The sequence below is a fragment of the Orcinus orca genome, chromosome 2 (genome assembly GCF_937001465.1).
Source record: "Orcinus orca chromosome 2, mOrcOrc1.1, whole genome shotgun sequence".
Classification (NCBI taxonomy): domain Eukaryota; kingdom Metazoa; phylum Chordata; class Mammalia; order Artiodactyla; family Delphinidae; genus Orcinus; species Orcinus orca.
This window is the reverse complement of record NC_064560.1, coordinates 122,261,876-122,288,561: the sequence shown is the minus strand read 5'-3', so window position 1 is coordinate 122,288,561 and position 26,686 is coordinate 122,261,876. Positions and strand designations below refer to the sequence as shown.

At 36.8% G+C, this 26,686-nt stretch overlaps 1 protein-coding gene and 1 pseudogene across 12 annotated transcripts in view; both read right to left on the bottom strand.

The window, feature by feature from the left end:
- The window catches only part of DPH6 (diphthamine biosynthesis 6), a 443,901-nt gene that overhangs the window by 371,367 nt on the left and 45,848 nt on the right, over positions 1 to 26,686 (bottom strand). The window lies entirely within an intron of this gene.
- Positions 170 to 26,686, bottom strand: part of LOC125963399 (40S ribosomal protein SA-like) — a 55,866-nt pseudogene continuing 29,349 nt past the window's right edge.

Genomic DNA, 26,686 nt, shown 5'->3' with positions numbered 1-26,686 from the left:
TTTTTTGTTCTAATTCTGTGAAGAATGTCATTGGTAGTTTCATAGGGATTGCACTGACTCTGTAGATTGCTTTGGGTAGTATAGTCATTTTCACAATATTGATTCTTCCAACCCAAGAACATGGTATATTTCTCAATCTGTTTATGTCATCTTTGATTTCTTTCATCAGTTTTAGTTTTCTGAGTACAAGTCTTGCCCCTCTTAGGCAGGTTTATTCCTAAGTGTTTTATTCTTCTTGTTGCGATGGTAAATGGGAGTGTTTCCTTAATTTCTCTTTCTGATTTTTTGTTGTTGGGGTATAAGAATGCCAGAGATTTCTGTGCATTAATTTTGTATCCTGCAACCTTACCAAATTCATTGATTAGTTCTAGTAGTTTCTGGTGGCATCTTTAGGATTTTCTATGTATAGTATCAAGTCATCTGCAAACAGTGACAGTTTTACTTCTTCTTTTCCAATCTGTATTCCTTTTATTTCTTCTTCTTCTCTGACTGCTGTGGCTAGAACTTCCAAAACTATGTTGAATAAGAGTGGTGAGAGTGGACATCCTTGTCTTGTTCCTGATCTTAGTGTAAATGTTCTCAGTTTTTCACCATGGAGTAAGAAGCTTGCTGTGGGTTTGTCATATATGGTCTTTATTATGTTGCGGTAGGTTCCCCTCTATGCCCATTTTCTGGAGAGTTTTTATCATAAATGGGTGTTGAATTTTGTCAAAAACTTTTTCTGCATCTATTGAGATGATCATATGGTTTTTAGTCCTTAATTTGTTAATGTGGTGTATCACACTGTTTGATTTGTGTATATTGAAGAATCTTTGCATCCCTGGGATAAATCCCACTTGATCATGGTGTATGATCCTTTTAATGTGTTGTTGGACTCTGTTTGCTAGTATTTTGTTCAGGATTTTTGCATCTATGTTCATCAGTGACATTGGTCTATAATTTTCTTTTTTTGTGATATCTTTGTCTGGTTTTGGTATCAGGGTGATGGTGGCTTCGTAGAATGAATTTGGGAGTGTTTCTCCCTCTGCAATTTTTTGGAAGAGTTTAAGAAGCATTGGTGTTAGCCCTTCTCTAAATGTTTGACAGAATTCGCCTGTGAAGCCATCTGGTCCTGGACTTTTGTTTGTTGGAAGATTTTTAAATACAGTTTCAATTTCATTACTTGTGATTGGTCTGCTTATATTTTCTAATTCTTCCTGGTTCAGTCATGGAAAACTGTGCCTTTCCAAGAATTTGTCCATCTCTTCGTGGTTGTCTATTTTATTGGCATATAGTTGTTTGTAGTAGTCTCTTACAATCCTTTGTATTTCTGCCATGTCAGCTGTGCCTTCCCCTTTTTCATTTCTAATTTTATTGATTTGCACCCTCTCCCTTTTTTCCTTGATGAGTCTAGCTAAGGTTTCTCAATTCTGTTTATCTTCTCAAAGAACTAGATCTTAGTTTTACTGATCTTTGCTATTGTTTTCTTTGTTTCTATTTCATTTATTTCTGCTCTGATTTTTATGATTTCTTTCCTTCTACTGACTTTGGGGTTTTTTGTTCTTCTTTCTCTAGTCGTTTTAAGCATACAGTTAGATTGTTTGAGATGTTTCTTGTTTCTTGAGGTAGGATTGTACTGCTATAAACTTCCCTCTTAGAACTGCTTTTGCTGCATCTCATAGGTTTTGGGTCATCGTATTTTCATTGTCATTTGTTTCTATGTATTATTTAATTTCTTCTTTGATTTCTTCAGTGATCTCTTGGTTATTTAGTAGTGCACTGTTTAGCCTCCATATATTTGTGTTTTTTACAGTTTTTTTCCTGTAATTGATTTCCAATCTCATAGCACTGTGGTCAGAAAAGATGCTTGATACAACTTCCATTTTCTTGAATTTTCTGAGGCTTGATTTGTTACCCACCATGTGATCTATCCTGGAGAACGTTCTGTGTGCACTTGAGAACTGTATTCTGCCACTTTTGGGTGGAATGTCCTATAAATATCAATTAAATCTACCTGGTCTGTTGTGTCATTTAAAGCTTGTGTTTCCTTTTTATTTTCTCTTTGTATGATCTGTCCATTGGTGTAAGTGGGGTGTTAAAGTCTCCATCTATTATTGTGTCACTGTCGATTTCTCCTTTCATGGTTGTTAGCATTTGCCTTATGTATTGAGGGGCTCCTATGCTGGGTGCATAAACATTTATAATTGTTGTATCTTCTTCTTGGATTGATCCTTTGATCATTATGTAGTGTCCCTCCTCATCTCTTGTAACTGTCTTTATTTTAAAGTCTATTTTATCTGATATGAGTATTGCTACTGCAGCTTTCTTCTGATTTCCATTTGCACGGAATATCTTTTCCCATTCCTTCACTTTCAGTTTGTATGTGTCCCTAGGTCTGAAGTGGGTCTCTTGTAGACAGCATATATATGGGTCTTGTTTTTGTACCCATTCAGCCAGTCTGTGTCTTTTGGTTGGGGCATTTAATCCATTTATGTTCAAGGTTATTATGGATATGTATGTTCCTATTACCATTTTCTTAATTGTTTTGGGTTTGTTTTTGTGGGTCTTTTTCTTCTCTCATGTTTTCCGCCGAGAGAACTTTAGCATTTGTTGTAAAGCTGGTTTGTTGGTGCTGAATTCTCTTAGCTTTTGCTTGTCTGAATACTTTTGATTTCTCTGTCGAATCTGAATGAGATCCTTGCAGGGTAGAGTAATCTTGATTGTAGGTTTTTCTCTTTCATCACTTTAAGTATATCCTGCCACTCCCTTCTGGCCTGCAGAGTTTCTGCTGAAAAATCAGCTGACAACCTTATGGGGATTCCTTTGTGTGTTTTTGTTTGTTTTTCCCTTGCTGCTTTTAATCTTTTTTCTTTGAATTTAATTTTTGTTAGTTTGATTAATATGTGTCTTGGTGGGTTTTTCCTAGGTTTTATCCTGTATGGGGCTCCCTGTGCTTCCTGGATTTAGGTAACTATTTCCTTTCCCATGTTAGGGAAGTTTTGAACTATAATCTCTTCAAATATTTTTGTAGACCCTTTCTTTTTCTCTTCTTCTTCTTCTGGGACCCCTGTAATTCAAATGCTGGTGTGTTTAGTGTTGTCACAGAGGTCTCTGAGATTGTCTTCAATTCTTTTCATTCATTTTTCTTTATTCTGCTCCTCGGAAGTTATTTCCACCATTTTGTCTTCCAGTTCACTTATTCATTCTTCTGCCTCAGTTGTTCTGTTATTGATTCCCCTAGTGTATTTTTCATTTCAGTTATTGTGTTGTTCATCTCTGTTTGCTTGGTCTTTATCTTTGTTAAACATTTCTTGCATTTTCTCAATCTATGCCTCCATTCTATTTCTGAGATTCTGCATCATCTTTATTAACATTACTCTGAATTCTTTTTCAGGAAGATTGCCTCTTTCCTCTTCATTTATTTGGTCTTGTAGGTTTTTACCTTGCTCCTTCATCTGTGACATATTGTTTTGCTGTCTCTTTTTTTTTTATGAGTGGGATTGTGTTCCTGTCTTACTGGTTGTTTGGCCTGAGGCTTCCAACACTGGAGTTTGTAGGCTGTTGGGTTGAGCTGGGTCTTGATGCTGAGATGAGGACTTCCATGAGACCTCACCTCGATGAATATTCCCTGGGGTCTGAGGTTCTCTGTTAGTCTAGTGGTTCCGACACACAGCTCCCACTGCAGGAACTTCAGCCCAACCCCGGCTCATGAGCCAAGATCCCACAAGCCACATGGGGTGGCAAAAAAAAAAAGAGAACAATAACAAAGTAAAACATAAAATTAGACTAGGAAACTAACAGATATGTTAGAAAGAATATAAAAATAAAAATATTTATGAATCAACAACCAGAAGGTACAATAGTACCACAACAGTAAAAAGGAGGAGGGAAAAGAGAAAAAAAAGGGGGGCGGGGTAGGCCTTGGCTGTGGAGGGCGGGGCCTAAGCAAGGTTGAGGTTTGGGCAGTGGGTGTGGCCTATGCTTAGGACCCACAGGGCTGGAAAAGGCCCTGGGGGCTGTCGGCAGAGGGGTTTAGGCTCAACAGAACAGAAAGGGGCCCAGGCATGCCCTCCACCCCTGGTCTCAGAGGGTGGGGGACTGCACCTGGTAATGCAGCAGGCTTCCTGGGCTTGAGTGTGCAGAGCAAATGCCCTCCTCTCCTCTCCTGCTCCTCTGGTCCCGCAGGGCCCCTCCCACCTGCCTCTCCTGATTTCCCCTTGGCCTCCTTCCTATACCTCCAAGGACCTACATGGACATATATGGCCTGGAAGGGGCTTTTCAGGGCAGGGGATCTGCCTGGGAGCTCAGCCTGCTCCCTGGGGCCCAAGGGGGTGGGGCAATCACCCTCTTCTCCTCTCCTGCTCCTCCTAGAGGGTCCCTCCCACCTGTCTCTCCTGATCTTCCTGGCCTCAGTGGCACCAATCCTGTCTGGCCTCCAGTTCTCCTCCCCCTTCAGTCCCCCCACATCCTACCGGTTCACTTGGGGGTTCCTTCCATCTCCTTGGGAGTCAGCCAGCAGGCACCCTAGTTGTGGGGAGAGGCTAACTCAGTGTCTTCCCCCATCACCATCTTGATTCCGTCCCCCCTTTACCTTCTTTTTAAATGTTTAAATTTTTTTTGAAAAAAAAAATAACAAAAAGGTTAAAGAAAATAAGACCTGGTGGATTTACTCTCAGCAAGTCCTATCCCCACAAAAGCAATGATAAACCTGGAGAAACTGTCAGAAACAACTATCTCCGGGATCTGGAAATTGATCAAAGGTATGTACCAAATTAAGAAGTGGTTACACTGAATACGTGAAAAACTACTGAACTTTGGGAGTCTGTGGCATTCTTGCCTGGAGCTGCTCCCATATCAAGGCTGGGGAAGCTGAAAAAATCACCAGTTTTATTGATAGAGGAGGCTGACTAGATTTGGAATGAGCCATGGAAAAATCTCCACATCCAGTGGCATCGTCAGTACCAACTGTGATTTCCCCAGCAAATGAAGTGAGAAGACCAGGGACTCAGGCTGAGGCTGCAATCCCGGTTGGGTGAAGCAATGGACTGTCAGACTAGCCAGACATATAACAGGAGACCCAGAAAATGAAACAGCATAGAACCAATTGATAAATTCTACACATATATATGCAGGAGACACAAGAGAGGGCCCAAGCTAGCTACACATTCCTGACAATGGTAAGCCTATGCAGATAGGACACAAAAGGGAATAGTACCTGATTATTAAACATGTTATATTTACTATAAAATCAAATAATCAAGATAATGGTACTGGAGTAAGAATAGGCAAATAGGTCATTTAAACTTAGAATTAAGAGTCTAGAAATAAACCTTCACATTTACTGAATTTTGACAAAGTTTTCAAGGCAATTAAATGGAGGAAAGAATAGTTTTCAACAAATGGTACTGAAATAATTATCTATGTGCAAATGATTAATTCAAATCCTTTCCTCACACCACATACCAAAAAATAACTAAAAATATATTACACCACAGACTTAAAGTAAGAGCCGAAATTATAAAACACTTAAGAGAAAATAAAAAAGAATACCCAAATGGCCTTAGCTTAAAAGCACCACCAAAAGCACAGTTCATAAAAGAAAAAATTGACAAATTGGACTTCTTAAAACTTAAAAAATTCACATTTCAAAAAATACCGTTAAGAAGATTAAAAGATAAGCCATGGACTAAGAGAAAGTATTTGCAAATAATATATCTGCTAAAAGACTGGTATACAGAATATATGAAGAATTCTTGCAACTGAATAATAAGAATTCAAACAACATAACTAAAAAGTGAGTATTACCAAAGAGAACATGAATGGCTAATAAGTACATAAAAGATGCTTAGCATCTTTAGTCATTAGCAAAATGCAAATTAAAACAATGCAATTCCAATACACACTCACTAGGATATCTAAAATCAAAATGTCTACAAGTGAGGTGAGAATGTAGAGAAAGGGAAACCCTCACTCGCTGCAGATGGGGATTTTAAATTGTGTAGTCATATTGAAAACAGTTTGGTAACTTCTTTAAAAGTTAAGGATAAATTTATCATATGACCCAGCAATTTCATTCCTGGTACCTATGCATGAGAAATGAAAACACATGTCCACACAATTTACATGTGAATATTCATAGCAGCATTACATATACTAGCCAAAAACTGAAAACAATTTAATTTTCCATTAATTGGTGAATGGATAAACAAAATGTGAGATACCTATATAATGGAATACTATTCAGCAACAAAAAGGAATAAAACACTGATACATGTACAACGTAGATAAACCTAGAAAACACATTATGCTAAGAGAAAGAAATCACATACAGAAGACTACATATTAGATGATTTCATTTACATTAAATGTTTAGAAGAAGCAAATCCATAGAGACAGAAAGCAGGTTAATGGTTGCCTTGGGTTGGGGTATGGGAACAAGGACAAATAGCACAGGAAAACTGGTGGAGGTAAAAATGTTCTAAAGCTAGATGGTGGTTGATTGTCCAACTCTATAAATTTACTGAAGTCACTGAATTGTACACTTACAATGAGTATTTTATAGCACACTGCCATTTATACCTCAATAAAACTATAAAATACAAATAATTAACAAGGAATTCCTTAGTTGTGGAACCATCCTGCATGCCGTGCAGTGCAGCCAAGATACAAAAATAAATAAATATCAATAAACAAATTTTAAAAATTAAAAAAAAAGTCATTAGGTCCAGCCCACATGCAAAGGGAGAAGATTACAAAAGGGCAGGAACACTAGAAAGCAGAGATATTGGGGACCATGTTAGAGGCTGTCAAACGCAATATGTAATGGGTAATTGGGTTAGTTACACTATTCCTTCTACTTTTGTGTATGTTTGAAATTTTTCCTAATAAAAATTTCACGAGAGAGAAAGTATTATTTTCAGAAACTAAATGCAAGTAAACATTTATTTTTAACAAAATTTCAGAAGTTTCTACAAAGTAGCAAAATAATGAAAATGTTGTTAAATGAAAAAATAATAAAATGATTATTTTAACATTTTTTGACCACTTACCACATACCAGATACTGTTCTAAACATTTAACATATATTAGTGTAATTTAATTTTCACAAGAATACTCTGCAGTAGGTATTACTAACATCCTTCAGATGAAAAAACTAAGGTACAAAGAGTTAAATAACTGGGCTTCCCTGGTGGCACAGTGTTTGAGAGTCTGCCTGCCGATGCAGGGGATGCGGGTTCGTGCCCCAGTCCGGGAAGATCCCACATGCCGCGGAGCAGCTAGGCCCGTGAGCCATGGCCGCTGAGCCTGCGCGTCCGGAGCCTGTGCTCCGCAATGGGAGAGGCCACTACAGTGAGAGGCCCGCGTACCGCAAAAAAAAAAAAAAAGTTAATAACTTGCCCAAGGTCACATAGGTAGTAAGTAGTAGAGCCAAAAGTTCCATGGGTGGCAGGGAGGGGGATGGGGACTGAATGGCACATGGGGAACACATCAAAAGTTCAGAATTAGGAATTCTTGGAGAAGGGGATTAAGATTTTTTGTGTTGCCATGTGTTGTCTTATTAATGTTTACATCATTACTACACAGTTCGGGTGTCAAGATATGTTATTATGTCAAAATAACTAAATGGTCTTATTCTCTCTTGTCAACCCCATTACAGGATCAGGTCATTACAAAGACAAGTTTATTCTATGGTTCACACTCTGCTCAAAAGATCAGCATGGATTATTTTTAGATGTAAGCAATATTTAATAGCTAATGTAATTTCTTATTTATACATATCATAAATGTGGCCAGCTGTTCTTTTCAACTCTCTTTTGTTCTTCTAACAAATCACGTGCCTTCATCAGTCTCTGATCAGTTGGCAGGGCAAGGCTTCCTTTTCTCATGCTTCACTCTCCCTCTGTCCAAGTCAAATGTCTAAAAACTGTTTGGATAGAATATTTCTGAATTTATGAAGTAATTTCACATATATTATCTTATTTGATCCTTCTCACACTAGCCTGTAATTAAATTGACAGTTTATAGTATTGCTCTATTTGGATTATAGTAGTATGGTAAGTAAGTGGGGAATTCAAAACTCACACTGGAACTCCTGCTTCTGAGTCCAGGGCCCTTCCTAGCACCCACTATTCTTCCCTAAATGGTTCTGGAGTTTAGGAGACCAAAAATCACTAGTTAGTTTAAGTAATTAAATATTAGTTTGAAAAGAACAAAAAAAGAATTGTACATTATGTAAAATAAAGTTCTACAGAGCTATGAAAGAGACAGAAATGATGAGGAAAGGAAATTATAATCAGGCAAAGGGAATTTAAAAATCTGGTTGAGGGCCATAGACATTTTAATTCAGGAAAAAATGAGACTCTGAATTTTATTAATATTAAATTCCCTAAAAATACAAGGTTGATACTGCAACTTTGTGCATAGCAAGCTATAAAATCACCTAGCATCTTGTAATTTCAGCCAATGAATACAGTAAATACATACTTAGTTGTCTGTCCAGCATCTCTTTTGTGCAAAACACCCACCTACCATCCATGTGGTAACCACAACTATTTTTTACAAGATGATTTGGTCCCTGTGGAGATAACTAATTGGTTCAAAACTGGGCACTCCAAGCTGGCCAACAGTTGTTTCTCAGAAATTTGAAATTGAAACTAATAGATTTCAATCTCAGGCTAAGACGGACTCTTGAAAAGGGAGTTATAACCTTGAAAACTAGGAGCAGCCATGTTTTCTACCATGTAATCTGGGGATCTGAGAAAACCAGCCTTTTCAGAGAAAATAGAGTGGATTTTTAAAGAGAAGCAGAAATAAGAGAGAAGAGTTTTGAAAGTACTCCAGTCCCTTGCTCTAGAGTTTTATGACATTGGCTTCCCTTCTGTCCTTAAAACACTTTTTTCTAGATTAAAAAAGACCCAACTAATACATCATAAGTAGAATAAGATGCATACTAATAAATATTAACTAGAATTACAACCAAAACTTATTCACCAAACTTTTGCAGGAAAGGGTCCATATCTTTCTCATGTTCATATTACAGTGTACACAGAATAAGATGCTTTTCATTTACATAATGAAATATTAAATATAAAAACCATTTTTTCTGGTGCAATATATAAAAACTATTAAATGTTTTACTTTGGGGGGATGGAAAACAAATTCTATACCTTCATGTGCAGTTCTATTTGTCTAATAATGCACTATTTTTTAGAATGTCAGCAAAGGTTATCTGGATATGGGATTACAAGATTTTTTAAACATTTTTCTTAATTAACAACCTAATAACGATTACTTTTAAAAAGTAGCAAAAAGCAATAAACTATTTTTGGCAAGCAAACAATTAGACAAAATTACTGAAAATGCATAAGCCCTGAAGCAATGCTCTTCATGCAGGAGGTGCACCTAAACTTAAAACACCCAAGGCTAAAAGAAGACTGAGCATTTATCTTTGTACTTGGACTAAATCTACTCTAGGATCCCTGGCCCTTTTTCAACTGCACCTCAATTCTTGGGTGAATCTGCACTTCACTAAGTGAAGTCTGAGATTTCTGTGGCTCCCATTTAGTCCCTCTTAAAGGAAAATATATCCCCCGAAACCAGAAAAGAAAGCAGTCTGAATTGTCAGTTATAAAGAGAGATTTGTAGTGGATCAAGTGAATGTGGAATATAGTTAATAAATGAACTATGTTCCATCATTGTAAAACAAAATACCTTCAGTCTATTTGACTAGAAAAGGAAAACTATTATAAATTATTATGTGTACGTGACCACATAGAGCCATATAATGAGAGCAATCTGTTGTGCCAACCTTTCACTTTCTTTAGGTCCAGGAATGTACAAAAAGTATATTTTCTTATAATAAATTCTTGTGTGCCTCTTCATTCATGCTATTTTATTTAGAATTTTTCTTTTCTGAGATAGCCTCCTGGGACACGCATCTCATTTTCATGAGGGTTCCTGAGAGACTTGAGCATACAGTATTTACTTCAGTACAATGTCAACAACATATTGCAGAACATTTCATCTAAAATAATAATAGAAAATGTTGAGCCATCTTTCCATTTGGAAAAATATATCTGGAAGAATGTGATGTCTGACGAAATCCACAATGCTTAAACACACTGTGCCATCTCAGCTTGCTTTGGGAATTTAAAGATACATATATATGTATATATTTCTTTTTTAAAGAATAGAAAAATGAAGACAGATAAAAGGCCGCACAACATTAGGGAAGAGAAAATTAATGGATATCGATATACAGTGCCTGGCACAGAGTCAACAAGAATGCCATAAGGTTAGCTGACTACCTTGCTTGGTCAAAAGTGAAATGACTGGATTTGTAGATAAAATTTTTCTACAAAGTAGACTGTTACTGAAATTAATGTCCTAAACCAAGTTCTTTCAAGTTCTTCCTATAATCACTTTCTCAGTGGCATTTTCAATTAATCATCTGAACTTCCATGGTCAAACATCAAACATGCGGCCAATGAAGGAAGACAATTAAATTCACCTATTACGTTATTCAAGTTTTTCACTCAGAAATAAGAATATTTGCCAACTAACAAATGAAAATTGTTTATCATGTGGGTGCTAGAAGGTAATCCACAAATTTCCTCCTTATCAGTAATAGTAATCTATAGGAATAAGATTTCCTAAGATTCAGAAACATTTTCTCACTAAGGATTATTTCCCATGGCCTTCACTGTCTGAGATTTTCAAGTCTGAGAGTATTGCTAACAATCACTGAGGTGTTAAATAAGTGCATGCTCTTTGCTAAGGGTTTCACATGTATTATCTTATTCCATCTTCATTATAACTTCATAAGGTATGTTCCTTTACTTTTGATTTTACTAATAAGAAAACTGAAGCACAGAGGGATTAAGTAACTTATTCAAGAACATACAACTACTAGGGCAGGTTGGCTCCAGAGTCTGGACTTGTAACCACTACACTGAAACATCAGGGCAAAGGTATAGAAAAAAACGAATAATGAAGTCCACTATTTTGGTTTACTAGACACTAGACAGAACTTGACAAACATAGTTCCAAATGTGTGAACTACTTTTATCTGATTTTTAGTGTCATCTTTAACATGGTTCTATCTTCTACCTTAGGAAGGTCACTAACTTTTAAGTTCTTTATTCAAAAGTAGTAGATTCATGCTGATCTACCAACGTTCTCTCATCCGTAGTCACAAATAAAACATGTGAAGTGGCTTGAGGTAAGAAGGGGAGTAATTGGGCAGAGAGTTAGACAAACGGCTTAAGAATAACAGAAGGGAGAGGAACCATGTACCTAGTAAATGCACAGGGACAAATAATGAAGTCATAATGTGGAGAACTCTTGTATTTCAGATGAGGGTATTTTAATAACATTTTTATTGCTCCTGCTGTATTTTCTGAATCTGAGATTAAAATGTAATACTACCTATTTTAAGATTCTATTTTAAAATTGAAGATTTCTATCCCAGCCTAATATAGCCTTCTAGAGAAAGCTCTGGAGCCAACTGCCTAGGTTCAAATTATGATTCAATCATTTATTAGCTGTGCGGCCTGGCAAAAGTTACTTATCTTTCTGTGACTCAGTCTCCTTATCTGTAAAAAGGAAAGATAAAACAGTAGTATAGAGTTAATGTAAGGAGTATATTAATACATGTAAATCACTTAGAACAGTGCCTGCTCAAAAGTAGGCAATTTTTATTTGCTCAAAAAATATTACCTTTAGTTATTATTACTATTACTGCCTTTAGTTATTATTACTAACAATTATTATTATTACTATTACCATCATTACTACTACTTGTCATCCATCTATTTCTGAATGACATACTTTTTAATGATTTTCAGATTTCTCTAAAATGATAGCTATTTGTGCAATGCACAGTTTAACTTTTGCACATACTCACTATTTTGGAGCACCAAACTCCAAAATACCAAAGCAAAGAAACCAGAGCAGTTATTTCCATTATTAACTGAAAATAAACTGGATAACAACATTAGTTGGCAAGAACTAAAAAAATAAAAATCATGTTAAAATACTCAACTGTTGATGATTATAAATACCTGTATCTTTAGAAATATTAGATGGCTGAATTCTTAACTTTTGCTGAATTCTTAACTTTTTCAACAAAACTTCATACTTCAAACAAGAAACTTCTTTTCCACCATTCTCCATATCAAAATTATCCATCAATAAATTCTACCAACTTGTCTCCATTACAGCAACAATTAACATTCATACAGTCTAAGAGCTTCAAAGTCAGTTCATGGTTAAAAAACAAACAAACAAACAAGAAACATGAGCAATAGAAAGAAAGCTACCGTAATCTGATAAGTGTCTACAAAAAGCCCATGGCAGGTATCTTCTTAACAGTGAAATAACTAAAGGCTTTCATTCTGAGATCAGGAATAAAACTGCCATTATTCACAGGTGATGTAATTATGCACAAAAATCCAAAACAGTTAACAGAAACACTATTAGATTAATAAGTGAGTTTAGCAAGATCACTATATAATACAAGGTCAATATGCAAAATTAAAATTGTATGTCTATATGTCAGCAACAAATAATTTGATATCACTGTATTATGGGCTGAACTATGTCTCCACAAAATTCGAATGTTGAAGTCTTAAACCTCCAGTACCTCAGAATGTGACTGTATTTGGAGATGAGTCCTTGAAAGAAGTAAATACAGTAAAATGAGGTCATATGCGTGGGCCCTACTCCACTATGACTATGTCTTTATAAGAAGAGTAGGTCTTCTATACCTTATATTAGGTCACAGATATACTCACAGACACAGGAAGACCATATGAAGACATAGGGAGAAGGTCATCTGTAAGCCAATGAAAGAGGCCTCAGAATGACACCAATCCTACTGACACCTTGATCTTGGACTTCTACCCTCTAAACTGTGAGGAAATAAATTTCTATTGTTTAAGCCACTCACTCTGCGGTACTTTGTTATGGCTGCCCTAACAAACTAATACACATTGGCATTAGCATCAAAAACACTCAGACATAAATCTAAAAAAGTATGTGAATGACTTCTACACAAAAAACTTCAAAACATTAAGAGGAATTAAAGAAGACTCAAATAAATGGAGGGATATACTACATTCATGGATTAAAGATTCAATATTGTAATGATGCCGGATCTCTTCTAATTAATTTATAGATTCAGTATAATCCCAATCAAAATGCCAGTGGATTATTTTTGTAGAAACTGGCAACCTGATCTAAAATAGCTGGGAAAAAAGCACAGCACTCTTAAAAAAGAAAAAAGTTGGAGAAATTACACTACCAGATAGTAAACTTATTATAAAGCTGCAGTAATTTAAAAAGTGTTCTAATGGCACAAGAAGGAACAAATGAACCAACAGAAGAAAATAGGGAATTCAGAAACAGATCCACATGTATAAGATCACTTAATTTACGTCAAAGATGACAATGTGGTATAGTGAGGTCTTTTCAATATATAATACTGGGACAAATGGATATCCATTTGGGACAAAAAAAAAATGAATCTTTACCCCTAGTTCACACTATACTCAAATCAATTTCAAGTGCACATCTAAATGTGTAAGTGAATAATAGCTTCTAAAAGACTGTATAGGAGAATACTTTTCTGACTTTTGGATAGGTAAAGATTCCAAAACCAAGGTATAGAGATGCCTTATCTAATAATAAAGGAAAAAATTGATAATTTAAAATTTTTAAGCAGAGTAGAAGATATTTTTCTACCACAGAATAAAAAATATTTGCAACTCATTTATCTAACAAAGGACTTAACAATATCAGAAATATAAAGAACTCCTAAGTCAATATGAGAGAAAGAGAGGATCAAACAGAAAAACTGTCAATAGATTTGACAGGGCACTACCAAAAAAGAATATCGAAATGGTGCCTTCCCTGGTGGAGCAGTGGTTAAGAATCCACCTGCCAATGCAGGGGACATGGGTTTGAGCCCTGGTCTGGAAGATCCCACATGCTATGGAGCAACTAAGTCACAACTACTGAGCCTGGGCTCTAGAGCCCATAAGCCACAACTACTGAAGCCCGTGCGCCTAGAGCCCGTGCTCTGCAACAAGAGAAGCCACTGCAATGAGAAGCCCGTGCACCGCAATGAAGAGTGGCCCCCGCTCACAACTAGAGAAAGCCCACGCGCAGCAACGAAGGCCCAATGTAGCCAAAAAGAAAATAAATTTTAAAAAAATCGAAATGGACAAAAGACATATAAAAACTTTTCAATCTCAGCAGAGAAATGCAAATTAAAATCATAATGCATAACATTATATACCACCAGAATGACTTTTTTTTTTTTTTTTAAAGTGGCAATGCCATTTGCTGACAAGGACGCGGAACAACTGGACCTCTCATATATTACTGGTGGGAGTATAAATTGGAACAACCATTTTGGAAAACTATATGGTAATATCTACTAAAGCTGAACATAGGCATACCCTATAACCCAGCAATCTGACTCCTATACACATTTCTAATGGAAATGAGCCTACAAGTACACCAAAAGATATGTACAAAATATTCTGTAACAGCCCCAAACTAGAAAGAGCCCAAATGACCATCCATAGTAGAATGAATAAACAAAATATGGTATATTTATACATTGGGATACTATGCTACAATAAAAGTGCACCAAGTTACTGCTCTGTGCAAACACAGAAGTATCTCATAGACATAAAACGGATCAACAGAAGCCAGATATAAACTCATAAATATTATGATTCCAATTATTTTATGTTTAACAATAGACAAAAATAACCCATGGTGATTGAAGCCAGGATAGTGGCTGCCTTTAGTGAAGGGAGAGTGGTAACCAGGAGTGGATATAAGAGAATTACTAAGGTGCTCTTTTGTATAAAACTTTGGACCCTTCTAAAATATTCTCTAAAGTGAACCCAAACAAATTTTAAGCAAACTTTTTAATTGAGGTAGAATGCACATATAGAAAAGTGTATCAAAGTGGACACCTTGATGAGTACTTACAAATAAAACCACCTAAGTAAATTCTACCCAAATCTACCTACTTCAGCCTCTTCACATATCACTCTCAACTTTCACTCTCAGCACTGCAGCCACACTAGCTTTCTCTCAGCCTCATACTATGCACCAGGCTGCTCTCCTGCCTGCTAGAGGCCTTTGCTCACAGCCATCGGTGGGATGGAAACACTCTTCCTTCCCAGCACTTAGTCAGATACTGTTCAATTGGACAAATTTCTTACACTCAAACCTCACTTCAAGAAAGCCTTTCATAATCCTTGACCAGTTTAAATTCCTCCTCATGGCCTCATGTACTTCTCCTTTGTAGTACTTGTCGTAGCTGCAATTTTATGTTTTAGATGGTTTATTTGATTAATATCTGTAGACACTAACAACTAATTATGTAATTAATTAGTAATTAACATAGACATTAATTACTAGACTCTAAGCAGATGCTCACCATTATACTCCTAGCAGTAAGCATAGGGCCTGTCACACAGTAAGTACTCAATGAATATTTGTTAAATAAATGAATGAAATTTAATGAAATCTAAAAATAAAATATTATGGAATCAAGAAAGAGGTATTAGTGAGTTCTTCCTTATACAGCAGTTGTTATTTTTGCTGTTGTTCAGGAGTGAATTTACAAATATTTACACATTTTGGAAACCATCAATGACACCAAGATACAAAGTTGTCTAGTAGAGTTGGAATCAACTCTATTCTCTAAACTGTGTTCCTTTTTCACATAGCAAGTTTTCTTGTCCTGGGAAGGGTACTCCTAAATTTTTTGTAACCATATCCATAGTCAGAAGTTGAGAAAGTAGAGCTCAATAATATGGTTAACTACTGACAGTAAAACCAAAACCAAAACCAAAAAACCCTCAAAAAACCTCTTTTTTAATCAATCTCTATATTTTGGGGGTGGGGGTCAGGGGGAGGAGAGAAAAGAAAAAGAATACTAACCCTGCCAATCTATCAAAAATTTAATCAACTCTCAATACAATGGAGGGAAAAAGATAACTCAAAATCATAGTTAAAAATAACAAAACCAAGACACAAAACTGATCTTCAAACTTATTTAGTTAATATTATCCACTGTCATTCCAAAGCCATTACTCCAAGTATGAGGTATTTAAAAAAACAATTATTATTCTACTAACATTACCCAATAGTGTAAAAATCATATAACAGTTTAGAAACACCAAATACCACACGAATGGAAGACCACAGAACAAAAGATTGCCATCTGTTAAAATGGCCTATTATTGTTGACTGCACAGAGTTGTATTCTTTTTTCAATACTAGAAAGAAGCCTATGCAACATGAGTTCATCACTCTGCAAACCATCCTCTTCACTTGCTATAGGTTGAGCAGATACAAGACTCTTAAGTCCAGCACCACGCAAGGTCATAGTTTAATAGTTAGTACTTTCTCTCTGGATAGTTCAGAAGTTTAAAAGCCCCTGCCCCTAATAACTATCTCAAATGTCTTCCTAACCATGCTCTTGGATGTTTGTAAGTTCACAGGCTTGTCCCAAATAGATCTAGAATGATAAAATGTTTAAAATACAAAACAAGAACAACAACAAAAATCCCCTTTCAGTCTCAGGTCCCTCATTTTTTTTTTTTTTTTTGCGGTACGCGGGCCTCTCACTGTTGTGGCCTCTCCCATTGCGGAGCACAGGCGCCAGACGCGCAGGCTCAGCGGCCATGGCTCACGGGCCCAGCCGCTCCGTGGCATGTGGGATCTTCCCGGACCGGGGCACGAACCCATGTCCCCTGCATTAGCCGGCGGACTCTCAACCACTGCGCCACCAGGGAAGTCCAGGTCCCTCATTTTTAACAGAAAAGTCATGAGCTTATATGAGCACTAGAGTCTCTCTTCCCCATCCCGCATTCACTCCTTTCTCCCAACTCTCACTTTTAAAAATAAAATCACCTCTTGGGAGAAAATTAGAGAATCCTCTTATTCCTTGTCTACCATAAGACACAGATATTTTGCACAGGTTGTCACATGGTTATCAAAGCATAAGGTTAGTTATTTAGAAATTTTCTACTCATTCCCCTCACCTCATCCCACATTTCCCCACTTCCCAGGAAGTACAGTTAAGAAATGGCCACCAGTGGTAAGTACAGGCTTCGCTGTTGCTAGGAATGGGCCTGCCTACTGTGGGAGTCAATACAATTTGATCTTTTGATCTTCCCTTTTAGTCTCAATTCATACAGTTGTTTTTACATAGATGTTGTCAAAGTATACGTGTAATTTTCTATCTCGTTAAATCATATGCATTTTTATGTGTTAATATATAGGCTTTAGCACTGAACTATCCCATTGGGATATTTAATGGGATATCCCATGGGAATAACTTATTTAACCATTCCCACAATGTTGTAGCTCTCAGAGTAGCAAGTTCCAGTAGTTTGCTCTTCCCTGAGAAAGCCACTCTATACTTTTCTATTTTCCTAAATTTGTCTCTTGCCAGTTCTAGAACACTAAATATAGAATGACCTTGTTCTTCCTTCTCATACTCCTTTCCAATTCCCTTTGCTCTTGACAAAATTTCTCTTGAGATACTACAACCAGAACCAAATGAAACAGTCTAAGTGCAGGACTTATAGAACTTACACCAAGGCAGAATCCTCTCTCCCCTCCTCCCTTCCTCCGTCTCTTTCTTTCTCTCCCCATCTCTCCTTCCCTCCCTCCCTTCCCTTCCTTTCCCCCCACAAGTTATTTTTCTGATGATTATAAGACTTAACTTACCTTTTGATTACAAATGCATTTTAGGCTGATATGTGTACCTCCTCTGTTCAAATCAAATTTTACTAATGACACAGAATACAAGAATATCTCTGGCCCCGAACCTACGTCCATGGAAATCTGGGAAAAGGTTTAGATGTGAAATAGTAATTATTCCACTGTGTGTTTGAGGAGGAAAGGGAAGATAACGAGGGAAGAGTTAAGAGAGATGGTCTGCCGGCTACTGCTATAGGGATAGAGGCCCCAGGGTCCTAATGTGAATAGCATGTTTGTCATAGCCAAAATCATTTTATCAATAACTGAACTTGTTTAAGTATTAAAGAGAATAACTAGTCACAGCAGCAAAGGAAAATCACAAGTTTGTGGGTCTAGCAGATGCTTGTTCCATTACTTTCTGACCACTGTGTATTTGACAGGTGTGCCTGGTGGGCATAGGTGCAGAGGTGTCATGATGGCGAGCTTCCCATTTAACTCAGAAAGTACTTTGCCAACAGCTGCAGCAGTGTCAATAGAAAGAAGCAGGAGTAGGTTCCTGCAATAACATACCCATAACAACTAGCTTGCTAAAGCAACCATTCAGTCTTCTGAATGTCAACAAGGTCACAGACTGTAATGCGGCTTGTTTTCCACTGGGCAAAAAGGTTAAGAAGTTGATGAGATAAGAGGTAAAGTTAATAATTTTAAGGAAGTTGTCATATTTTTCTAGGTTCACCCCTATCATGAATATGAGGACAGTTTTTGGTCCTATCCTTTAAGTAAGTCCTCTATTTTCCAGGCTAATGAATGTATCAGTGTATGCCACAACATAATCAGTATCATAACCACTCCATATAATGCTGATGGTTAGGAAGTCAGTGATGGGCTCTCCCTTGATTAGAAGCTTCCTATTCTCAGTCCTGAATCTTATACCTTCTATGAGTCAAATCATATTGCTACAGTCAATGAATAGATCACTGATGGCTATACTCTCCACCTTGCAAATGTTTTCAGCATACTAACAAGAAGCTCAATATGATCCAAGTCAATTTAATTTGATATTCACTACCTTTTCTCAGAACTGCATCTGCTGGCAATGTAATCTAGTGATCAAGGAGAATGAGAGTGCTAGGGCTATTTTTATTAACAAGCATATATTGATTTGGGGGTCCTTGTTGTGATTTAAATAATAACTCAACCTATCATTCTACAAGCAGTGTAGGTTATTTTACTACATACTTGTTCACATGAAGGCTAAACTTCCACTGCTTTGTTCACTGGCATTTACTTATTCATTTAACAAATAACTGGGGTACCCAAATATGAACAAGGCACCATGCCTACACAAATCTGGTATTGTCCAGCATTTTGTTTCTACTAGGAATAAACTGCAAGCCAGCAGATTTTAACATGTACTCTCTTTTCATGATAATTTTTAACGTTAAATAAAATGGGGCTTAGTTTGATTTACGCATTATACGAATTTCTCCATTCAAACGACTGTCCGTGTATTTCTTCCCTTTTTTCCCTCTCTCATTGCCCGTCCTCTTTCCAAAAGATATTTCCCCTAATTTCATAATGACAATCAATGACAATAATAATAACAACCTAAGATATGGAAAAACATTAGAAGCTTCCTTTCATGGTTATATCACTTTCTGTTGAAAACCATGGCCTCTTAGCTTGTTTTTTCACTTTTCAGCAAAGTGACTCTCATGGATGCCAGAGCAGCCTTCCTGTTAGCATGAGTATTCAGCTTAGTCAAAAACTCAATTAGTCCTCTAAACTGCTAAATGGGTCAATTTCTAACAAGTGTAATTCTTCCTCGAAATATTCATAATGTTTCACATAAAAGATAAAAAACATAGAAAAGTTAGTTGCACATTACAACTTTTCTTCAACTTCCTAGTGAAAAACAAAGGCTCGGTCTCTGTTTTACACAGAGAAAACATTTTAGGAACCATTGAGTTGATTTGTGTACTGGAGAGTCAGTCTAGTTGTTTGTTTCTTTGTTTTTTTAATAAACAGAGTAAATATGTTCCTGAAAAGTTAACCCTAAAATAAAACTCTGATCATACTTTTTTTTTTTTTTTGCAGTACGCGGGCCTCTCACTGTTGTGGCCTCTCCCGCTGTGGAGCACAGGCTCCGGACGCGCAGGCTCAGCAGCCATGGCTCACGGACCTAGGCGCTCCACGGCATGTGGGATCTTCGACCGGGGCACGAACCCGTGTCCCCTGCATCGGCAGGCGGACTCTCAACCACTGCGCCACCAGGGAAGCCCCCCTGATCGTACTTTTGTTCCTTCATTAAGAAACTTCCGAAACTCAAGTTTTTACATTTATCTTCTAGAGAAAAAGTAGGAAGTCATTCTGATTTTAATTTTGTTCATATTCTTTTAAGGGTGGCTATATTTTAAAATAGTTCTCAGAGAATTCCTAATCAAGGTAAAAAGGACTACACAATGGGTCAAAGACATTCTTAAGCCAGACCTTAACCCATCCAATTTAGGTTTAGCATGGAATATTCTCAAGTTCAGTTCAATCCTTACACCTAGGTAGCAAATATTCTTTTTTTTTTTTTTTTTTTTAGAAACTGTTTATTTTCCATCAACCTATTTCCATTTTAAAGTCTGTGGAAGAACAGTTTAAGACCACTCAGTGGTTGTTCCTACCCACTCAGTGGCCTGAGCAGTGGGAGCTGCAGACCAGTCTTCAGTAGCAGGCTGAGCACTCCAGTCTTCAGTGGTGAACTGCTGAATAGACACACAGGGCACCTGCACACCCTCAGACCAGTCCGCCACCTCAGGCTGAGTAGCAGTGAACTCAGGAGCTGGAGCAGTCCATTCACCTTGAAATTCCTCCTTGGCCACAGCCTTCTCAGCTGCCGCCTGCTCTTCCTTTTCAATCTCTTCAGGATCTCTGTAGAAGTAGAGATCAGGCATGACCTCCCATGGGTGTTCACGGGAGACGGTGCCACGCATGCGCAGAACTTCCCAGGCAAGCATCCACCACATCAGACCCACTGAGTGAGCTCCCTTGTTGTTACATGGGATGGCAATGTCCACATACCGCAGAGGAAAGTCTCTGTTACACAGAGCAATGGTAGGCAGGTTAACGTAAGAGGCCTCTGTGAGAGGCTGGTGGTCAGCCCTGGGATCAGTAACCACCAGAAGTCTTGGCTCCCGGAAGGCTGCCTGGATCTGGTTCGTGAAGGTTCCAGGAGTGAAGCGGCCAACAGTAGGAGTGGCTCCAGTGGCAGCAGCAAACTTCAGCATAGCTCGCTAGCCAGTATTCCTGGAGGATATGACACTGACATCAGCTGGGCTTTCAATGGCAACAATGGCACGAGCTGCCAACAGAAGCTTCTCTCAGGTTCTCTTCAGATTTATGATGTAGATGCCATCACTTTTCCTTTTGTAGATGTACTGTTCCATTTGGAAGTCAAGGTTGGTGCCACGTAAGTGGGTTCCTGCTGCAAGGAATTTGAGGACATCCTCCTCCATTTGCAGGACATCAAGGGCTCCGGACATTGTTAAAGTTTCCCTTTAAGTTGTGATGGGAATCCAGAACAAAGCCGTTTTGACCCTTATCTGGTGCGGAAAGCCGTGGCAAATATTCTTGACTTCAATCTCTCATTTGATAAATAATCTAGAACTATGATGCTTTAATTTTCCTAACTGGAAAACAATAAAAACAATGGCTTTAAAATGCTCATTCAGAGGAAAAACTTACTCCTTCAAAGTCTTTTTATGCAAATTGACAATTTTAAATGCTACTCTGCAGTTTTCTATATTTATAATTAAGATACAGCTAATTATACTGGCACCAAGACATCATATGAATCTGTATACTTTATATGAAGCATTCCATGAGTGGGAAATTATTGAATTTGGGAGACAGCTATATGGGGATTCATAATGCTATTCTCTCTACTTTTATACATGCTTAAAATTTTCCTCATTCTAAAGTTAAAAAAGAAAAAGAAAAATTAAGCATTAAATAGCCACCAGAGTGATAGGAAACAAAATACCACCAGAATCTCTACATTACTATTTCCAACCACTGTTCTCCTATTGACAAATAATTGCCCATTCAGTTTGTTTGTTTTCTATTGGTGAATCCAAACTATAAGCTGTCCATTTCTCAGCAGTTAAAGAACAGTAAGTAGTTGACATTGGGATATTTATTCATCCTTTGTAGTATAAATTAATGTAAACTAAGTGACAATATTTTAAAGGTTATTCTCAATTATTAAAAATGAGACTACTGTTTTATAAATTAAATATAGGATAAACATTTAAAGAGGAATATTTGAAAAATAAAGCTACTTGGAATAACTCTTGAAGCAATTTATACATAATATAGAAAAATTGCAACACTAGACTGTTATGCAGACATTTATTTAACTTATTTGTAGATATCTCTCTTTCATTTTGTTTTGTTTTTTTTTTTGCGGTACGTGGGCCTCTCACTGTTGTGGCCTCTCCCATTGCGGAGCACAGGCTCTGGACGCGCAGGCTCAGCGGCCATGGCTCACGGGCCCAGCCGCTCCACGGCATGTGGGATCTTCCCGGACCGGGGCATGAACCCGTGTCCCCTGCATCAGCAGGCAGACTCTCAACCACTGTGCCACCAGGGAAGCCCCTCATTTTGTTTTTAATTCACTTAAGAAGGCAGTTTAGGCACCTATTTCTATTTAGGATCATTATTAATACTAGAAAGGGAGGACTATATTTGTTTGAATCTATGAACTGTTTTCTGGTATGTGATTCTTTCATCACTGACATAGTTAAGTGACCATCATAAAGTGACTGTATCATCTGTTGTTTGTTGCCCAGAAAACAGAATCTTTCAGCAGCTGTATTCATTTAAGTTCATACTAATGCTGTATTCTCCCTTCTGAAGTATGGAAGATTATTCTCATAGAAATTTTACTTAGCAATTGCTATCTGCTATGGTTTCTGGAATGCTTTAGTTATATATTCCATAATAAATTATATTTACTACTTACCTTTGATATAAGTACATAAGTAATCTGCTTCCTTAAAAGTGATCTTACTTACCAAACATCCCTAATTCTTTTCAACTTAAGTGAAAGTTAAATTTTAAAAACTATCTCCTTTTCAAATTTCTGATTTCTAACCACACATGGACTCTGGGCAGTTTGGCAATCAGTCCTCTTTTCTTTTCTCCAAAGGGATCATTCCAAATGTTTAAAATTCTCCTCAAATCCCTTAATTACTTCCATCATCTCCACCCACTTGAGGTAAATGGTCTTGCCTCCAAGACCACAGAAAAAAAAATAGCAAAGGACACATAGTCCTTTATCATTCCATTTCTCCTTTCTAAACATATCAATATTCTTCTGTCCAGAGCTAACCCACAATCCTGTGCTCTTCACACCATCACCTCCGTATCTTCCTGGATCTCATTCAGTCACTTGTCTTCAATAACTTCCTCTCTATTGACTACTTTTTCTTAACTTATAAACACATCCCAATCTCTCTTATCTTATAAAATGCGTTCCTTCTACTGATTAGCCATTTTTTCCTCCTTATCAAATCACTTCATGGGAAAAAAAAAAAACCCCGACTCTCAATTCTAAATAATAGCATAACATTAATAATAATAATTAACACAACATTAACTTATTCAGTCCTCATCACAACTCTATAAGGTAGGCAGTATTTATTTCCATTTTATGGAAAAGTAAACTGAGGCACAAGGAGGCTAAGTGACTTGCCCAAAGTCACATAGCTAGTAAGCAGTAACTGAGAAACCAGGTACCAGAGCCCAGTTCTTTCCCACTATGCAACACTTCATCCCCTGGGTAAGGATATTTACTCACATGACTTTGATTATTAATTATACACTAATAATCACTACCATCAATCTATCCAGTCTTGATTTTTCCCTATTTAGTTTCATTACTTCCTATTTTGAGATACCTTGATTTCAATATATTCGAAAGACCTAGACTCCATCTCTTTTCTCCCTATGCTTCCTCTACACTGCTACAAAAACAAATCTATCCATTATGGTTTTTAACTTACAAACCTTCAATGACTCTCCATCACCTACAAAACAGGGTCTCCAAACTCTTCAGCAAGGCACACAAGACTCTTCATAACCTGCTCCAAAATTACCTTCTCACTTCTACTCCTGCAATTACTTACACATATCCTCTAATCATCAAACTCTGAGAAGTATGTACCATGCTTTGTCACATCTTCTGCTGCACATAGAATGTTCTCTCAGTTTGGGAAGTCACTTTTCATTCTCTCTTGATGAATCATTACTCATCTGTATTTTCCAAACCACCCATCCTGCACCTTCCCCAGGTAAAGCTAATCTCTCTCTCCTACTTCTACATTCCCAAAATACTTGTAAAAAAAACCCAACTCTATCATCACAATATAATATTGTTCTGTCATTAGTAATACAGACTATGAGCTCTTAGAGAACTGGGACATTCTCTTACTGATATTTGTATCCAGTACCCAGAACACAGCAGTCACTCAGAATACATTTGATAAATGAATAGATGTAGCTCGCCTTTACTATTCAAAATCAATGTGCTCTGGACATGGGAAGATAAATGAATATATCATAAGAGACATCATAATCTTAATTAGTAATTATTTGCCTATAAAATGGCTAAAAACCTAGCAATATGCAGAGAATATTTTTGTTTAAATAGTAATACAAGTATAGACTCTTCCTTGAAGTTCCAGTGAACAAAGAACTCTACCATCTACACAAGCAATCTTTAAGTAAACAGTAAAATACATAAAGGCAAGAAGAAGTCAGAAATGTTAGGCCTGTCTCCAAGCCACAAAACTTGATCATGAATAGCCATCACATTATAAATATTACAAGATATCCACATGAACCAAACAAACACTGAAGTTTTAGTCTCAATAGTTTTTCCCGCTACTCTAATTCCTACATGTATAAAATATTTTGGCACTGGTATGACACACCATGGCATTTACTAAATGGTTTACTAAATTACACTTATAAATCACAAAGGCATCAGCTTACATGCCCAACTGCATATAAGTGTGAGGTAGATTGAAGCTGTCTCACTCAGCCTTAAGTGGGGGAAATTCATGGTACAGTTTTTGATTGTAAGAGTAGAGGTAAACTGCCTTAAGTAGATCTTTAAAGAAAAATGCAACCGGAAAGCAATGTGGTTTCCACCATGTTTTAAACGGTGGTTTCCTCTGCAGGCGGTTCCTCTTAATTCTATTGAGAAAAAGAAAAAGAAAAATGCAAAGGTTACAAAATAAGGTGATGAGAGAAATGCAAAGTAGCACAAACAGAGCAATGATGAAATACTCAGAGCAGTTTAGTTACTTAAGCTACAATGAAGTCAATTAAATGTGTCTTATTTCTTTAAAAACTATTGAGTATCTCACTGAGAGTTTTTTCCTAATTTATATTAAATTCTAACGTCAACATTCTTGGATTGCATTTAATAATATGAGTGGTCTTGAGTGATTCTGATCCTGAAGTTACTGCCTTGTTTATACACTAAGGTTCACACATGGGCTGGTCTAAAGTTCAAAGTTCAAAATAATTCAACTTTTAATACATATAATGAAAAATTACACCTAAGTCACTCACCAGAACACAAAAGCAACATTAATATTGCTGTTGTAGACTAAACAAAAGCAGGAGTCGGCAGTCTTTAAAACTTTTACTGTTTTTCTAGCCTCCAACAGGAAGAGCATTTTGGAAATATAGGGCTCATTAAAGAAGCCCTTTAAACTACTGTTGGAACTTACGATTTTTGCCTTATAGGTGGAACTCTAAGCAGAGATTTAATGATCATTCTTATTTATACTTGTCAGTATTTTAAAATTTGATACTCCGCAAAGAACAGCTGATGTTTGACATTGCAAGTTCATTATTAAAACCACAGTATGTCAAGCCCAAGACACAAAAAGAGAAATAAAACTAATTTGTTAAGGAAAAACCTTATCATGTACAGTTTACTTTCCTTCCTGCATCACCAAGTCTGTATTTTTATCTTACCTGCAATTTATGGCCTAAAAATTAAATGAATTAAAATTAATTAATTAAAAATAATCTAACGCAAATATTAAATCACCAAAATACTAGAACAAAAACATCTCTAGGAATGCTTCAACAAAAATTCTGGAGCTTAAAAAAGAGCTATTTGCAAGCTTTCCTGCGTTAACAAAAGGGCAGGTAATAATGATGGCTTGTATGACAATATTGTCTTTGTTAGTTTAGCCCCAACAGAACTAAAGATTTCCTGATTACGACTTGGTAATCTAAGTCAACTGAAAAGATTTCTGGGGAAGGGAAACAAAGAGGAGTCTGAATGCTAGCATTTAAGTGGAATATATTACCTAAGTTTACTCTTCAGTGTGGGACACTGTAAATAAGAGGGGCTCCTACTTTGACAGCCCATGCTAGGTCACGACCTAAACTCACTGTACCGGTGTAAAAGAGAAAGTTCTGCTGGAGTCTCAGATATGCATGCTTCTCTGCTTCACCTTCAGGATCTTGTAATCACACAGGGCCTTACAATGAAGTGTTCACTCTGTACTGTATCTCATTGTCAAGATTTTTAAACAGTGGCTTTTTTATTGTAATGAGCCAATTATGAGCCAGTCACTCAAGCAGTCATTAACAATAGATTTTTCTAATTGCATTTTTAATGAATTTTATTTTGGATAAAAGCCCTTAAAAGTACCTATGGCAAAGGGTAATCATACATTGAATTAACAGAAAAATCTGTTTAATAATGACTTGTCTTTTATTTACTACAACAAAATAAATTCCAGTGAGAACGCTAAAAAATTGACAGTGTAAGGGAAAAAAGGTTGCAGGGCGGGAGAGGGAGTCGTATTCTTCACAGCTAAAAAATAAAAATGAAAACATGCCTTATTCTTTCCTAACTTTAAGGTACAAATGAAACATTATCTTATCAACACAG